This window comes from Dreissena polymorpha, chromosome 2 (assembly GCF_020536995.1).
Source record: "Dreissena polymorpha isolate Duluth1 chromosome 2, UMN_Dpol_1.0, whole genome shotgun sequence".
In the NCBI taxonomy this organism is placed as follows: Eukaryota; Metazoa; Mollusca; class Bivalvia; order Myida; family Dreissenidae; genus Dreissena; species Dreissena polymorpha.
Window position 1 is genome coordinate 49710157 of NC_068356.1, and position 17720 is coordinate 49727876.

Sequence of the window (17720 nt, forward strand, 5' to 3'; positions counted from 1 at the left end):
AGTTGTGTATTCACAGTTTTGTTTTTGTATCATATCGAGAACAGTTGCTGGGTGTCAGATATAATGACAATAATATTATAAATGCTTATGAATATAAGTGTCTTGCTGAATAATGCCTGGTTGATTTTTTTGTTTAACTTTATAACGAAAAAAGCCCGCGCAAAAATCATAACTTTGAAAAATAGGATCCCTATGCATTGCAGTATATTTCAATGTCTAAGATCCCCTTAGTTTACGATCCAAGAACAAAAAAGTAATAATAATAGTATGTCTTCAGTATATATTAGTTGAATTTTAACTAATAGCAGTGCATGCTACGGTACATTAACTAGCATGCTAATACTTGGTAGTCAAAACTAAATGTTGGAGTATCTTTATGTAAAACAACATCTAACACATAACATGCATTTCTTAAATTAGTGGTATTTAGAAAAACTAACTATCTTGTCGGCAAGTGATATTATAACCAGGAATTTCAAAACGTAGATGAAGTACGTAATTTTTCAGGGTGTCTTTTAAGTTTTGAAAATATGAATTTAAAGTTCAGTTTATCTAAATATTCGAACACAAGAAAACAAACACAATTTTAAACTGTCCGAAAACTTGTAATCAAACTGCATGTAGTGTATAATGAAACCCTGTTATAATAATGTCTAAGTTAATAAAATGTACAGTCAGTGTACGCTATTTAAGTATTTCCAGTGATTTATATACTGCGAACGTAAACTATATGCGTTAAGATACCTTGTATTCTTACACTTTTTCTTTTGATGCTTAAAGAACGGTTTACACTCGTCACTTTATACATATGTCAGTCCATTTTAGAAAGAAAATACTTGATTTTTTATATTAGATATGCCGTTCCGTCGTACAAATGATGCAACACATCTGTTGATGCTGTGTACATAACGCCTCGATATCAACACCTTATGTTTGACCCATTTTCTTACACCAAATATATAGCCGCTAGTGCCTTCATGTTTGGATCCAATAGTGCTTGACTGCATTTACAGTATTCATCTTTTTCAGGCGATGCCACAATAGTTATCGTTTCTGTGATATTCCGTTCTCGAGAGAAAAGGACAACCATTCTGATAATCTACCAGTATATTTTATAACACTCGGCAATCAATACAACATATGTAAAATTACGCACACCTTTTATTTTTAATAAAGTTTATAACCTCCAATGTTAAATCACAATGTTACGGAACAATGAAGAAAAGCGGACTGGGTCAAATGGAGACGTTTACGTCCGAAAACACTATTCGATCAACACCGACATAAGCCGAAATCGAAACATATTACGGATGCCATGACAACGCAATTGAAATTGATTTAAGTAATTTAATACACCTTCTGCAAGAAGTTGCAAAGAATTTAATTGTTTTATGGCATTGTACTGTTACGAATATTTGGAGCATCGTTCAATAATTATAGTTATAGTGATCGAAATTTGTATCAACATACAATCTGCATAAGGCAGTCACGCTTTACCACCATGTCATTGTCTCGGGTATAAAACGTCAAACATCGGTTCCGTATGTATTCGTCCGTTGCATACGTCATATTTACGTTGAAATTGCTGGACATGTGACTTTCCTAAGGCCCGTCAATATATGCACACGTTACAATCAACTGTTTCATTGTATATATATGTATATTTTGACTTAGGTAACTAGACATTATTACGCACACTACTGCAAATAGCGGACCAACAGCTGCTTGTGTCGCGGGGCGGCCCTCGGCCGTTAGGCCGCATATAGCTTATGTCCCTATGGCCTAATTTAATAAATGAGTTTTTTTAAGTAAGGTTATATCGCCAATAGTATCAAACGTATGAAAGACTAAATTAATAGTATATCTCGATGTTTCACATACCATTATTTTATTTCTATTTCCAATAATGTTTATTTCACTAGCTACATACAAGTTCGCTTTGAACTTCATACAAGTATTCCGGATTTTCGAAACTAAGTCGAATAAGAGTTGTCTCCCAATCGGGTAGGTATCGCTCACTTCCGGTCTGTTAAAAATAATATGCGAAAAAAATAAACAATAGCAAATTCTACCGCTGTATGCCTGAATGTCAAAATTGTGGGGGTAAAGTTGGAAGATATGGCAAGCCTGTAATGCTTCACAAATTGCCAAGTAATCGTGCTTCGAGAACCGCATGGTTTAGAGCTACTAGCAGGCGACATTGGAAGCCAACCGGGTAGGTATCATTAATATATCGACATCCTATGTCTATGTACAAAAATCTCGTAATTGTAGGAGTAGAACACCATGTACATGGCAAGCAGAATTATTATAAAGATTTTGTTTAGTTTTAATCGGTTTATAAACAAATTAAATTCGGTTTAGTATGTCCGAATTTGTTGACAGTTTACACCATGATTTGCTAATCTTAAATTTGAATACTTAATTTGAGCAGATTGCCGTTCAATATATATGTTACCGAACCACATAATTGGAAATACCAACAATCAGCTCTTCTATTCCATAAATGCCTGAAATTGTATTCTAATAAACTTAAATGACATTTATAATGAAAACGTTTTCTTGTTAATACAACATAGAGCAAAGACCTTTAAATCTTGATACGTCTTTGCATAGAGCTATTTTTTCAATCATTATTGCTTGGTACAATTACAGTGGATTAAACACCAAAACCATGCCCAACTATGTATATGACATTATTGGCCATGTAACACACAAACTAGCATTTTTCATTTATCTCTATGACAAGTTTAAGTGTTCTGGCTGTTTGTTAATTGTTTTTGGTATAAGGTTAAACCCGTGTTTGTATATTGATGTTACAGATACACAAGTGTATGCTCTTATTATTTGTGGATGGAATTGGTCCAAACTCCATGAACAGGAACAAGGTGCCAACAAAATACCATGCGTAGAAGATCCTTTCTACCAAGAAAGTGAATACAAATAAATAGCTAATAACGTTTTATAAATTGCTGTTTCAGCCTTTCAACGTATTTTAAATAATTTATTCATCTCTTGCTTTTCACGGTATGTGAAGATTATAACAGGTATAATATATGCAATCAAAATTAATTATAGACCACGCATTTTTTTACTAAATCGTTGCTTAAGAAAATATGGCACAAAACAACACTTAAATGTATGTTATATGAGGACAGTCAGATCATACATATTTATACATGTATGTAGCAATATTATTCAATAACATTTCAAAGCATCAAACCCTGGTTATTTGAACTTTAGTATGAAGTATCTCCTGTGTATTTAAACTGTAATTTATCTGCAATTATTCAGTATATTTGTATTTTTGTTGTTGTAATTATATACAATATACAGAAACATGTAATTATATCTTACTTTTACTTTTTTACAGGTGTTTAAAAATGCTGATCAGTCCTGATGATTCTCCAAGTCCACAGAGTTAGAGTCATTCCTGGGATCAGATTGAATCATTTCATGGGTAATGAAATCAATATTTATTGTCTAAGAAACTAAATATGCTTTTTATTCTTCAAGGTTTGGCATTTTTGTATTCATTCATGATAATTATAATTTTAACTTAACATTAACATGCCTTAAGTTAAAAGATTCTTAAGATTAACCATCACTTTTTGAATATGGAAGTGATTTTTTGTTGTCAGAAGAAACACATAAAATACTATCTGTGGAAGGACTTTAACATTAACTTAAATTGAAAACCATTCAAATTAAACTTTAAGATTTATGTTTTTATAATAATAAACTTAATTATTTTAGCTAGATTGCATCCAAAGCTTATTGAGATACTCTCGAGTCTGTTTTCTGGGAAGAACCAGTTCATGGTGTATTTGAAAGATCATAAGAACGCTCCCCAAGTAGGGATCAAACCTGGGGCCTTCCAATCGCTGGGCAGGCACCATATGTACTATGCCACAGAGAGATTATTAAAAAATACAATATATTTAAAATAAACATAAAATTTAGGTATTTCAGCTATGCCAAGTCACATTTGGATGACACCAGTGTCGGTGATGGCAGCTCTGGAAGTGTCGGTGTACAGGCAACTCCTGACAAGCATGAAATCTCCACAATTACCGAAATACCAGAAATAACCATCGAAGACATTGGTGCCTCAGACAATAAAATCATGTTTTATACTGGCTTGCCAACTTTCGTTATTTTTAATTCTTTGTTTTTGACATTGATTGAATTTGGTGCCGAAAATTATTTACTGAAAAACTGAACACTGTTAAGATTGAGACAGGGCGTAAAAGAAAGTTAAGACCTGTTGCTGAGTTTCAATGACATAGTAAACAAATTACTCGATGCATCCGAATGAAAATAACTTTTCATTAACTAGTATTGTATTGATAAATAAAACATTTTTTAATTGTAAATTAGTTGTATCTTTTCATTGTGTTTTTGTTACTTGAGTGCTATGTACATTCACATGTTACAGTAAAATATACTTTCAAATCACATATATAACAGGCCATATAAGTATAGATTGATATATATGTATCACAAAAGTCCATCTTTATTTCCCAATTGATTAAAAGTAAACAATTAGCGATATGTATAAATAATCAACCAAAACAGACTTGTAGAATAATATGACAATATTTTTCATAGTTGCGATATGTATAAATAATAAACCAAAACAGACTTGTAGAATAATATGACAATATTTTTCATAGTTATTATGCCCAGATGAATTTATAAGTGTATTTCTTAGATGTCAAAATGAAGCACTTTTATGGTAACTTTGTTGGTTCATTATAAATGTACATATGTCTAATTACATAATTTTGCAGACGATAATTAAAATTATGGGATATTGCTCATTTTGAGAATTTTCAACAATTATTCCTACCATATGTATTAAGCTATTTCTTCTTTATATTTGAAGTAAATAGTTTAAGAACATTTTCTAGACGCGTGTTAACTATGTTGTGCAGATATGATTTGACATATTTTTTGCTGAATGAAAAATGTAATCATAAAAAGTAATTACATTTTTGTTACAATGTTACAATACTAAAAAAACTCAGATAGAATTGAAATAAATTAAACTTCCCCCAGATTTTCAACATAAATGTGAAATGTAACAAATTCATCGATGACAAAGACAAAACAATAGAGTTTTTGTATTTAAGATTACACTGTTTATATGAAGAACGCAAAAATAAGGAGACATTCATTGTAAATATTCATAAAAAAATGCAAACAATTTAATTTCACGTGATGAAATCATTAACAGTAAAATGCCTTAAGATTAACCGACCGGAAAGGAAATCAGAATCTTAAATCAAGCATAAGAATAAAGCACTTGCTCAATAAATCAACTCTATTTTGGGGGGCACAAAATGTTTGATCTAGAAGAAATGCTGTATCCGAAGAAGAACCCGGTAAATTAATTTTGTGATTGGACAGTGAAAACAAACAACACAACACTGAACTATGACTTATCACAACACTTTCACACAGTATTATAAAGAAAATGTTCAACCAAAAAACCGTTGAAATACATCATAATTAATTAATCATACAATCAATAATTTTACACTGGTATGAAATTGCTGTTAAAACAAATGTTTCCATGAACTGATCGTCAAGTTTGACAGTGACAGATGAATATCAATCAATATTTAAAAAACTCACATTAATGAGGTGTACAAATCCATTAAATACCTTACAGAAACGAAATAAATGTTTAGTATCAATTCCATAATGTAACAGGCATAGTTTTAAAAGCAGAATGCTATTATCAGTGTTTCTAAACTTTTACTGATGATAAGTTCTGGGTCGCGAAATTGTATGGCAATACAGCATTTAAATACTGATGTTCACACACTAGAACTATAAGTATATCAATCAATGAAGGCATAACCGTATACGTAAATTTTAATTGAAATGAACTGTTAATATTACGATTTCAGAGATTTGAGTTGCATATCGTGTGTTCAATTGGTTTGTTTACTTTTTACACGATACCTACCCGAATGGGAGAAAACTCTTGTTCGACCTTAGTTTTTGAAAAAAACGAATTCAGAAGCTTAACACGTTAACATGCCTGTCGTATCGTACCAACAGCGAAATGTAAATTCCAAAGTAAGTACCTTTAGGTATGTTACCATCTAGGAACGAAAAATTCACAATGGCAATGTTAAAGTCGTCCCGTTTGTCGTATAAACCTGTGTACATCATATAATTATTAATTGTTAGTTTAAATATCAGCATCTGTATTAGATTGACACAATCTATTTAAGAGTAGTTCTTAAGAGTATATTTCGTGAATATAGTATTCAAATTATGGCTATCTAAGTTTAGTATGCCATCAATGTACCTACTTGTTAGGTTAAAACGTTGTATTACATCTAGTTGTTTAGTGTTCGATAATTCCAGCATAAAATCGCTTTCATAGCAATTTAAAATTAGATCAGCTATACGCGGCGCACATTTAGCACCCATAGGAACACTGATAATATGTTTAAATATTTTACCCTTAAATTCAACAAAGAAGTTATCCAGAAGAAAACTTAGTGCTGCACAAACGTCAAGACACGTCCAAATGTTCTATTTATCACATATCTTATCAGTAAAAAAGCTGATTTAGTGTTTAAAGCAAAATAAGAACACGTTTCTCTTCTCATTCTCGCAAATGTGTTTAAATCAGTAAAACAAGTTTGGATTGTATTAAAGTGTGAGGAAACGTTGTACATAGTGTAAACAATCATATGTGCTTATATGTGACACCTTATAGTTTTTCTTTTTAATTTTATCAATTACTTATTTCTATTGAACAACATACGTTTATATTACTTTTTTCATAAACATTTTTTACAATATTTAGCTATATGTTATGTAACAGCACTCAATGTGGATTTAAGATACACTTATAATTGCTTGGTGGTACAAGACACTGAATAAGCGACAAAACGACTTTTATATGGCGTTTTATGTTTTTCGGTAGCAAAAATACGTGTGAGGATTGCATTCTATTTTTAAAAGAAGTAATTTTACTTTGATCATTCAAAATTCAATTCATTGAATACTAAAAATTAGTATAAACTTAATGAGCAAATACATGACAATCTGTCTATACCATTTATTTGAATGTTTTCTGGACCAAAGGCACAGTACTGCTCTACATGTACAATACATGTATGTCTCTCGATTTATATTGTTGATGTTGAAGGATCTACATACAGTTACATAGTTACAGAAGAAGAGCTGACAAGTCAAACTGACTTAAACAGCTTTTTTTCACAACTAGTTGAGTTCAAACTGTTGTTATATTACTGATATTCAATATTGCATAGTTCGTGCTTACAGTATGATACAACTACTAAACTATTTAATATTTATTGAAAATAAGAAACATAACCAAAACTATGGGTAAAAGTAAAGTATGTGGATATCTATAATTTGGCATATGCAATTTTTTTATAACATTGTTTGCCAATTGTATTATTTTGAACAAAAACAAGTGAAGTCCACATTCTACCGGTACCGTTAAATACATAACACAAATAATAACAATGCATTACATGTAATAGTAAAACATATACTTGCAATCATTTCAGAATTGTTTTAATTTTTAATTTTAAGTAACTGCTGCAACTGCACACTTAACTTGATCAACTGCATACATAAGAATATGGGATCAAAAGCATCTTATGAAAATAGCTCTACGTCCCTTTATCCTCAACATGAAGTACAAAGTGTTTATACAGTAGTTACAAAGTATCGTGCTACTGAACGTCAACCTGTCACTGTAAATCTCATGAACAAAGTAAATTCGTTGCAAATCCACTCTTAATATTTTTTATTATGATCCGATTACAAATAAAGTGACCTGCTTAGTGATATAGCTTTAGAACCAGCGATTACTGATTACTGCATGTTAATGCCAGATAGACGTGTCGATGGGCCGTGTACGTACAGCACATGACCGTTATCACTTTAAGTATAAATTATTTTTGTCGATATTATCAATACACCATGATGATTTATCTTAACGAAGTAAGAATTGATTAGGGTATATATTAATGTTTACATTATTGATTGTACTTGAATGTTAATTGACGATAAACATTCAATACATACATATGAAGAGGTCCTTAATTTATTGTAAATACAAAAATCATTAGGGTCGCAACAGTTTTGGAGCTCCAAACGTCTCACCAAGTTCTTAGTAGTTCAATTAACATTTACACGGAAGTCTTCAACTATTGCCAAAATGACAATTAAAACAACCAACTTCAAAAAATATATATTGTTTTGTTAACGATAAAGCAGCAAACAGGGTTCAAATCCTCTAGTAAATGGTTACATAAATATTCAAATTGCTCAATAAATTGACTTGTTTGCATGTGAAATATATTAACATTCAAATGAACTTCGAAAAACGTGTTAAGTTGTAGAAATTCCGATTCATTTTGTTAAAATTAATATATAAAGTACTTTATGATAATTTGCTAGCATTAAATTCCTACGGTCTTAAGTAAAAGTTATCTTAGTCTCGGTCTCTGTAATTGTCGTGTCAATTCAAAAACCTATTGTTCTTTCTGTTTCTGATTTTTCCCGAACGCATACCTCAGAAAGTTCAATATGTAGTCCAATCTCATTGTACAACAAGAATTCGGACGATAAATAATAATAGGACATATTTATTGTTATTTATGTACGGTAAAATAATACATGGACAATTAGTCATTACAATTTAGAAAATAATGAGTTTCAAACTTGATGGTTTCAACGTAAAAATACTAGTTCTCACTATTTATTGCAAATTGTATGCATTCAGACAAAACAATACATACGATTAAACACATTATGGTATTTTCCACATAATGCATTAACTGTACATAAAGTTGTATTTCTATTACAAAGTATAAGTCGCATCTGACGTGCAATTGCAAACATTGGGCGTTATTTCACAAACCATATGGGGAATCAAATTTACGCGAAACATCATTTCACCTGCAACGTAAATATAAAATAAAATTTAATGTCAATAACACAAGCAACTGCCTCAAAACCTTTTGAATTTCAAAATAATAACATCGAATATCGGATATCTATCAATCAGCTTATTTTATAATCAGCAACATTTTTTCAGACATTGGTCATGTAATTTAATCTGAATATTGAATCCTTTTTTCGTTTAATAAGTGTTAATTAACTATCGCGTCTATTAGTTCGTACTGCATTATTGTTGACTTCGCATATTTGCTGTGTACGATACCGGTTAAGACCACGTGATGCAGAATATAGTATATCATATTGTCATATATACAAGCATTGTGTTGACACCTCAAACCTACAATGAAGTGACTTTTATTGCCAGTATTTACTCAGTCATTATGCATTATATACTCCGTCCTAATAAGTAAAAAAGTATAGGATTTCGTTATCATGCCGAAACTTGAGATATGTTTAACCCTCACATCAATACGATGTATGAAATGTGGTCGAGTCATTTGAGTGTACGGACAACTTTAACAAATATGACAGACATAACGTTCTGGTTATGGGTCTCCTTTACTTGGACTTAATGAATTAGAGTCCATAAGAAGGGTGACAAATCCGATAGTTTCATTTTCCATTTTTTACCTTTTAATCTGCTATCGATTTTCCTTTGTGTGAATATAATAGCGTTGATACCTAATCAAAGTTGGGGTTTATAACACATTAAATGTGATAACGATTTTATATATCTGTGTGTATCACTCAATTATAACGTGAATTTATATCTTAATATTAATGCTTTGCGTGGATAGGCTTTAAATTGTGGTAACACATTGTTATCGAACTCAGGCACGTACAATTGCAGACCAAATGAAACGTTGCAGATAGTTGCTAAAATGATGACATATTGATGTTAATTATGGAATAGTGTGTTAAGTATATGACGATCACCTTCGAATTTACTGTTTACGTTGACCTTGGAAATACCCGTTTCATTTTTCCTGATATATACAAAGGAACGCCATTTATCATTTAATAAGGGCAAGGGACTCGTTTGCCAACATGTATAAACCTTTCTTCCACTCTATATTTTATGATCACAACTGTAGTAACATAAACATTTGTATATTCATGCAAAACATAACTTGACTTATACCCGTAAAATATGGAATTAAACATGTTCTTTTTCCTATATGTGTTCATATATCAAGCACACAATGATCACACTAGTTTATTTAAACAATCATGGCATATCGTAAGCCGCACAAAAAAAGACATCGAGAGAATTTTCATCGCGTGCATTATGCATGGTAACCTGTCAATGATATTTGCGTATTTATAGACATCATGGGTTGTTTTCCACTTATAGATAGTGAAACACAAAGACACAGTCCGATTTATCTTACTGATTTATAACAAATCAATGACATCAACCACGTAACATAACCTTCTTTTGAGAACATAAGATAACATTATGCGTTTCGTCTGTTTCATAATATTTTTTTGCTGTTTAGGGCCTGTTTCCTCGGATTCGGTACTTGTCCGTATCTAGATGGGATTAAAGCAGTAATTTTACAATAATCTTCGCTAGATGCAGATAAAAGTTAAACATTTATAAACATTGTTGGCATTACATGTTGTGTGTTAAGTGAAAACTTCAGATGCCGCTGTACTACATACTTGTTGCATTCAATTCGTATCAAACTTTTCAAATCTTGTCCTTGTGGTTGTTTGTGTTGACACGAAATACATTAAGCCCAATCAACGTCATAATTGTTAGAGGTTATGCCGATATTAATATTAATTTTATTGTGTTTGATTAAGCGGGACATCGAAAGGATGCGTATATCATTAAGATGCATTGAGGCCTTCGCTGTTAGTTAGTGTGTGTACTTGAGACATCAATGGCTTATTCGGTCAAACAATATATATACACGTTTCAAGCTATAATAACACTTAAATCGCGATTTAACAAATGTGCACATAATATATATTCAATAAATATGGAATGTGTGACATCATTCTCATGAGATAAATCCATTGTTGAGCCGCTATTTTAGATCAATAATATCCACGGATTTTTTTAAGGCATTATCCCATTTAAGGCTTTTGATGGATTGCATTTCAATAAGTTATCGATATTGTATAATCCTATTTGCGGGATTGAAGCTATAAACATGTCGTAGAATTTCAAACACAACGTGTAAAGGTGCATTGGTAAAATTTAAGTACCTGTAGTTACGCGGGACAAATGATCTTGCATGTGTACATAAACTACATTCAAGGACCCGACATTTCCCTACGTGACACTCGATCACTCTTAGTTGTATTGATCAGTGTGTTTAGCTTGGTTTAAACAAATACTGTTATCATTGATTATTTGATAAATTACTTCATGAGATGGACTCTAAACGTTTCATAATGGCATGAGATATTGATAGGAGATAGGTGCTTGCAAAATAACAAATGATTCGAAAGCTGCACGTAAGCAAAGACAGAATGATATCTGAGCTAGTTATAGACAAACATGGTTCATTATGGCCATGTCAGACATAAAATGCAGTTAATAGCATGCGTTCAAAAATATTTATTTTGCAGCGTAACAGCACATGCAAAACACAAGAGTAAACACACGTTAAAAAACCAATGTGTGTCTGTTAATTTGGAAATATTGCAAAATATATGAAAGTTAACATATCATGCTATTCGCGTGTCATGTTGTATTAATCATGTATATGCTGTTTGAATTTCTACAAGATATCCATGGCGAAGCAGTCTTATTGAAGGAAAAGGGTTCGCAAGCGAACAACTAATCAAACGCAGGCGTTTAATAATTGTATAGTCTATATATATCGTCGCTCACCATCTAGAAAAATGGACGTGTGTTTACTTGCATCTGTAGATCATTTTATTACATTTTATTAATACAACATAACTCATCAGTTTATACCCAGCCCTAAATATTTTAATGTGGCAAAAGCAATCACGTTGTCATATTGATTTGCTTTAAACAAATGTTATGAACATTCCATGCAAATGTATGCTGTAAAGGCTGGCTTTGCGTCACATATAACACATTGTTACAAACGAACTTAATGAATTCAATAGTATAGACTCCCAGTTATACAATTAGTATATAAATGTACTCACAAAATAGTAGTTAACCTTACCTTGAATGATTTCCTATAACAGTACACATCATTTGCCTAGCATATCCATTATGATATCATTCGGCCTACCATCCCTTTTAACCGTGAATTAAACCTGTTTAATTCATGTTTTGTTTATAGCGACAAAATCGTCGCTAATAAATACTGGCCGCCTGATTTTGTTTAACCAATCGAATTGCATGTGTGTATGCAGGCCTCTTTACGATGCATAACTTAATTCGTAGCAAGTGCTGTTATCTGACATGAAGATTTAACGTGCTCACAGTTGACAATTACTGTATGATAACCTTGTAAGTTATTGTTTACAAGAGCGATATTCTGGACAGGTAAAATAATTAAATGAATATAACATAGCATTTGATGCGATGTATTATATAGTTTCTCAAGAAGCGTAGGCTTTCAAAGCAATCGATCAAACTAAAGAGGTTAAATCAAAGATATCCCAATTATAAAGTTTTATCCGAAACTCTTTTTTCTTCTTTTGCTCAGAAGGACTGTCCCTACTATAAATGCAGGCTTTTAAAGCAAGAACCGCATATTACCTATACCAAAGGGGACATAGTTATTGTTTCTGAAAACTGACACTTTTAAGACGGATTTAAAGGGGCGGTCAACCAGATGGACGAAAAAAGAAAAGTTCTTAAATACCTTTTGTTTCATTTTTAATTTATATTGATTAAAATATCACGACTGGTATATTACTTTACTTAAAGAATGTTGTTAAGTTTTCATATTTTCATATTCGGTAATACAAATGTACTGAAAATGTCTACCAGGTAATTTGGAGAGTTTTGTTGTTGTCGTTATATTTTGTGAAACTACGAGGATTGCTTATATAAAGTATAAAATACAACGCTCATTGTATAAGCATCGATGGCCGATAGGTCTAGATGGGCGACTTGTTACTCGTTTTACTCCAGGACACCAGGGGTCAGTGGTTCGAGTCCTGTACAGGGTATTTTTTTTATCTTTTTTTCATTTTATTCTTGATTGTTTACTGGAGATTTTTAGACCCAATGTTTAAATTGATCAATATCAAGCATTTAATTACGGTATTTTAGACCTGTTCTTTTTTGTCAATCTGGTTGACCGCCCCTTTAAATTCTGATGAAATGTAAATGCATGTTGATATTTGAGTACTCAGCTGTTGTATTAGGTAAAGACACGTTAAGGTAATACATAAGATAGGCTGTCATATCATACCATTTTTGCATCAAACAAGATCAGCAAGTTTGTCAGAAAGAAAGCTCAGAGCATTTACTGAAATAGTTTGGTAGGACATGACAAGTGTGAAATAAAATATGTTATTGCACTTTGCTTTAGCTTCGTTTAATAGGATTTTGTAGTACACAGTCAAACGATATTTCATAGCAACATTTGTATAATTGCGCAATAAGAAATAAAAATAAAAATATTCTTCATGAGTGTCATGTTTCAACAATACGACCATCATCGACCAGACGTCTAAGAGAAAACTAATTTCCTAAATTCCACATAATTCCTTTGAGCTCAGGCGAACCATCTCTTTAAACCGCGAAATAAACCTCTTAAATTGATTTTTTTACGATCGTACATGTAAGAATTGTAAAAAGTTGCTGTCTTGAAATGAGCAGATAATCTTTTTATATATAAATAGTTATATGGTTACATTTATTTAACAGAATTATTTACAGTAGTCACATTTTTATTGTCCATCGTTGTTCGTGGATTGTATGACTTTTTCCTTTTTTTATCTTAAAATAACTGAAGTTAGTGTTGTTTTTATTTGTTTCGATTGTTTTATAGTATTCAAGATTTGTTTTGCTTACTCAATAAAGAGGATTATAGATAATAGTATCTGCACCTTTCATCTTCATTTCCACAATATTTGCAAACAATGATCGCTAATACTCATCATTAAGCCCACCTACTGTCATCCTCATTGCTATCATATATGTGGCAGTAATCTGGTAAATATTGCTGCCATTTTTCCTCTTAGAACTTCAAGTACTAATGCCGAATTTGCAAAATCTATATGCGGATAGATGAATAGCAGGGTATATTCAATAACTAACAAATACTTAAGCTATGTAGATGCAATGTATTGTTCGACATCATTAATCTGTTAAGGGACCATTCGGTCTTTGTCGAATCTCTTGCTTTGATGTGTTACTTGTTTCTACAAACGATACTTTTAAACAAAATATACGTTTTCAGTACAGATACTGGCAGTGTTATGTGTGCCTGGTATAAAGGCAACTCAAGGATAGTCAGTGTTGGCCGACAAGGCAATCTTTTAGCCCACACAACATTTTGCTGGGACGGTGGCAGCGCAGTGCGCAGATGTTGTTTTTATGTAGTTTGCTTTCAAGTGATCTCTGATTGCACAGTCCTCCACGTTCCATTTTTTCGCTGTTCTTGGTTATAAGAACTAGTATTGTCAATTAACAAATGTTTAATTTGCAATGTTTTTGATATCATAGTATGGAACTGCTCTTTACAGGGAAGTTGGAGACATCTGTTAATAATAAAAATCAAAATTTCAAAACTTAAGTTCAACACAAATATAATGGATTCGATTGTTGATCATCATGTTCAATTTATACTGCTAACATGTATGATGTTGTCTGTGTGGTTATTCAAAACCTTATGTTTTAAACTGTGCTGACATTTGCATTTCTTGATGTGATATTTTGTATTCAATACTTTAACATTATTTTTATATACATAACAAAAATATCTCTTACATTTCGACAATATATAACTTGTATATTTGAGAGCTAACATATTTGAATAATTGTATATATGTTTGAAAGAAATTGTTTTTATATTATCATTACTTATTATGGTAATTTAAGAAGACAGTTAGTTCGTTGAAAGAGGCTATTTAATATTTCATAATAAATGATTTAACGCATTTCTATTATATCGTCATTTACTTTCTAAAAAAGAAAAGATGTAATCAATTATTTCAAATTTCACGCTTATATATAAGTATCTTATTCTAAAGACTATCAAATAAGGCCTTTTACTATCAGTTTTAGCTCTATTACATCAGTACATCGTTTACTTGGTGTTTCAATAGCCACGCGTTTGTATACCAGATTTTATTTTGTATGATATCTGCTTTGAAGGATCCGCAAAACGAGTTAATAGTTGTTTTATTGTTAGCTAAAATATAAGACAAAAGGATTGAACTATACTGTGTATTTCATATTAGGTTTATTGTGCTTTACTGATGATTCACCTTCTGGAGTAATTAAGTGTCTCAAAAAGGTCTTATATGCTTCTAACGATTTTAAGATTATTAATATTCGATTTCATTTACATTACAAGTGTCATGTAATTTTTGTGTTTAAAGCTGTACCGCGAGAGACGCTGCTTATCATGACCGACAGGCTGATAACAGTTCTAGGAACACCGTTCTAGTGGTATATGTTTAGTATATACCTTTTCTGCATATTATTCTTTAAACCAAACCCTAACTATTGTATTAAAGTAAACAATGTTTATCGCGATGGACGACAAGTGCCAAAGCCAGTTTAACGTTTGAATTGAAATAGAAATGTAGTCCGGCTACTAGCGTAAAACGTCAACAGAAAATTCTAATTCCACATACGTTTTTGCGTATTTTAGTTAACACCTATTTATTTTAACTCGATTGCATAGATAGTCTAAGGCTTATTTGAAACGCCTTCGAGTCCGTTTCCTGGGACTAAAACCAGTACTTGGCGTCTATGAAGGAAATCTAAAGAAAGCTCTCGCAGTGGGGATCGAACCCATGACCACCCGATCGCTAGGCGGACACCATATCAACTACACCACAACGACCTTTGCGTATTTTGTAGTTGAATACAATTTGTTTTTGTGGTGGAATAAGTAATATAATATTCAACCGTATATTTAACATTTTTTTAGTATTATTATCCTATATAACCATTGAAAATAGACGCAGCTTAATGATGCAGGTTAATTTAAATGAGATATTTAACCATTCAAAATAACGGCACATCGTATAAGTAGGTTCTATACACAAAGAAATACATTAACTGCATGTCTTTTATGTGTATTTATATGTAACCTACATCTGAATTGTAAGTTCCTCCTGAAAGTGTTTATATTGCGCCCTAAAATAGCTATATTAACATGTATATCTAAATGTTTAGCTGTTCTGCAAAACGATAGAAACGTACCACCCAAATGCATTTGTGAATCAAGTGTAAATCATTATTAAAAAAATTATATCTGAAATATAGCATGCATTTATAAATGTACGATTTAGACGGGGCGGTTTTTAAGTTTACAAAAACCTTTTAAAATCCAACGATACAGCTCAGTGCAATAAAATGAAAAACAATGGAAGAACACAGAAGCATAAATCCATATCAACTACACGGTATTTAGCATTGAATTGTATATTGTTTCAAAAAGTACAGCTCCAAATAAAAACAATCGTCAGTACAAAGGTAAATGACATCTTGTGTAATGATACAAATATGTTCGACAATTTAGTATATTTGCTGCTGTATCCTTTAGGAAAGAACTGTATCAAACATATTCAACAAATGTATAACAAATGTGTAGTGACATACATGGGAAAAAACACACATACTATTATGTAAAATTACAATTAATTAAAATGTATGCCGCACTTATTGATTTCCAACGTAGGGCCGGGTATCAGGCTACATCGTCCGCATTTTGTTCCGCGTAATAGACCTGCAAGCTTTTTCTTAAATATATGCATTTGTGTTTCGCCGTCTATGACTTTGTTTTCCAGAACATTGAAAAACACTAAAAAGACCTTGAAACATGGGGATCGTGCTGCAATTAATAGCACGATTTCAGGGTGAATACGCTTGCATTATAATAGTAGTGAAACTCCAGCTGCTGAAGCAGTATTGCATTCTCATTATATACAATTTGTTGGTCCTTTTGTAACATAACGCACACAAAACGCACATTTGGGGCATTGTTGGATTAATATGTTAGTCGAAATTTGTACCAGATTTCATGCGGTCTAGGATAGGCGGCCACCTTGAACAACATTTCAGTAGCCTCGGGTTATCAAATGTCAATAAGTACTGGGCACGAATATTTGCTTACCTTATGTGCCAATCTTCGGTCAATTCCATATGTATTCGTTATGTGTCCATTGCCGTTGCATACGTCATTTATGTTACAGGCATGTGGTTTTATATACGGCCAATCAAAATAGTACACGTTAAATAAACTCTACTTTAAACGGCCAATCGGAATTTGAAACGAAATAAAATTATCAAAGCTTTCCTTGTTTATATCTATTTTAATAAAACAGTCATACTTGAGCAGTCGAACATAGAAGACGTATTATTGCTTGCTTTTGCGAGGCGGGCCCGTTACGGGCTTCGCATGTATCTTGTATTTGACAAACATTATGAAAACTTTTGTGTTGTGTTAATAAGCAGAAATAAAACGTAAAGAAAACAGAAATAAACTTTATCTGTTACTGTGTGTTCTCCATGAACAATGTGTAATTATGTTACACTTTATTTAAGGCAAGTGACAAATTGCCAAACAGTACGAAATAACACAATACGAAACAACATACACACATAGAAGAATTAAGCTGGGGTCACC

General features: G+C 31.9%; 1 protein-coding gene across 4 annotated transcripts in view; it reads right to left on the bottom strand.

Annotated features, from left to right (window-relative positions):
* LOC127866976 (uncharacterized) overlaps positions 1 to 17720 on the bottom strand; it is a 121802-nt gene that overhangs the window by 13618 nt on the left and 90464 nt on the right. For 2 of the 4 annotated variants that reach the window (XR_008043195.1, XM_052407865.1), the window contains exon 1: positions 12123 to 12314. The exons of 1 other annotated variant lie outside the window; for it this stretch is intronic. The gene's annotated coding sequence lies outside the window, so the exon portion shown is untranslated. Of the gene's footprint in view, positions 1 to 12102; positions 12320 to 17720 lie in introns of those variants that run through there. One more of the 4 variants, XM_052407867.1, reaches the window with a different exon arrangement.